The sequence below is a fragment of the Protopterus annectens genome, chromosome 4.part0, assembly GCF_019279795.1.
Source record: "Protopterus annectens isolate FY-2018-M chromosome 4.part0, PAN1.0, whole genome shotgun sequence".
Classification (NCBI taxonomy): Eukaryota; Metazoa; Chordata; order Ceratodontiformes; family Protopteridae; genus Protopterus; species Protopterus annectens.
The window spans coordinates 1,743,289,825-1,743,291,887 of NC_056733.1; positions in this window are offsets into that span (position 1 = coordinate 1,743,289,825).

A 2,063-nucleotide genomic window follows, 5' to 3' on the forward strand; every position below is an offset into this window, starting at 1 on the left:
CACTAAATTTATTTTTTGGACCTAAGGGTGACAGCTGTCATAATGCAAATAGCTGTTACACCAAGTGTCCTTCCTGTAAATATTTGATTTAAATCCTGCTATAGAGTGTGACACAGTTACATCAAGGTAGTTAATACTGTCCTTACTCCAGTTGTGGGTTTATTTAAGATATTACGAACAGCCATTGAGGTAATCCATGAAACTAAGGACTCCCTCAGGGTCTCTGTCCCACAGGATAAAGATGTCATCCAAATATCTAACATATAAGTGAAGACATTTTGAAAAAAGGGCTGTTAAAGACATAGTGCCTCTCCCATCCCAACATCACCAGGTTAGCATACACGGGGGCACAAGCTGGCCCCATTACTACTCCTGTGACTTGCTGATAGTGTTCACCTTGAAAGTGGATATAGTTATTCTCAAGAAACTAACTCCATTAATTACACTAATAAAGTCACCAATTCATGTGACACTGAATAGTAAGGGAGACCTGGAAATATTTAAATATTTTCCCTCACTTTTCGGAATAACAGGAAAAAGGTCTTTTACATCAATAGTCAAAAAATAAGACCAGTTTTCCAAATAGATGGTTTCAATTTTCCTAAAAAAATCCCACGAGTCTCTGATCAAGTGTGTGTGTGGGGGGGGTATTGAATACTATGTCTTTAACTTGATAGTCTATGCATACAGCCAGTGGGTGGCTTTTAGAACCCCTTGCTGAAACTATAGGCCTAAATGGTAGATTCCCCACTGATTTATGGATTTTGGGTATTCAAAACAAATTGGGTATAATTGGATTGTGTTTTATCAGAAACTGGTGAGTAGCCACACTAATCCTATTGTCTAATAAATAGTCTTCTAACTAGGGGTCAATTCTATGATATGCTATAGAGATCTCATTCTTTGAGACAAGACTGTAAGTCTCATTACACATCAAAAGGTTCGTCATGACATTGTTGTATACCTCGGTATCATAAAAAACTACCCCTCCCCCCTTGTCATGTTTCATGACTCTGACTTCTCTATCTTTTTTTAATAAATTGAATACAAACAATTCATTTTTGGTAATATTGGAGGGAAAATTGTTGTCTTTAAAGTACTGTTTATAAATATCCTCTGTTGCACATCTTTCAAAAACCTGTAAAGTAGGATGGAAGGGTGGTTTGAATATACTGTTTCTCTTGAGGCCACTAACTCCAGTCCAGACCTTGTCTCACCAATAACTTCATGTTCCTTAATAAACAAGTTCAAGTTGACCGTCCTCAGATATAATTTTAAATCAAGGATAGTTTGTGCCACGTCCAACATAAAACTAGGGATATATTTCAACCCTTTCAAAAAAAGTGTGAAATGTCCCTTCACTAGTTGTCTGTCAACTCTAGTTATACTTTGAATAGTTTTAGTCAATGTGAAATAGTAGCTCATCAAAGGACATGATCGTTTAGTATAAAATGTAGTTGTTTTGCGTTTCCATGCTCATTTGGCGCTTTTATTGTACTCATTATCCTTTTCTTGTACTTGTTTTACTTTTAACACGCTTGTTATGCAAATCAGAAGTCATTCTGGATGCTCTTATAAGTATTTCGAATAATCGTATCAAATATTGTGGTTCCGAGCATTTCATTTAATCAATAATGCGTTTTGTGCTTTTTGTTTGAATAATAATGTGTTTTGTGCTTTGTGAATGCTTTGTATCATTTTCTTTGTGAAATAAACCATTTATGTGAGTTTTAATTACCGGAAATTCATTTCAGAACTTTTTTCAATCATTTGAGCAATTGATATACCTCCATTTTTAACTGTGCACCTCATGGCTCGACTTCTGGCTTCTTGTTGCTCAGACATCCTGGTTCCAACACCATGTCATTCAGACATGCCACTTCTGACACAACGTTGCTCGTCCGGTCAGGATAAAACAGACTGACAGTTGTGGTTTCGATTCAAGCTGCTTTATTACATGCAAACACATCAGGATTGAGGCTTAGTAACTTAAACTTAAATAAACTTATAAACAGAGTGACTACTGCATTCACACATGTTAACACTCTAGCTGTTCACTCAAA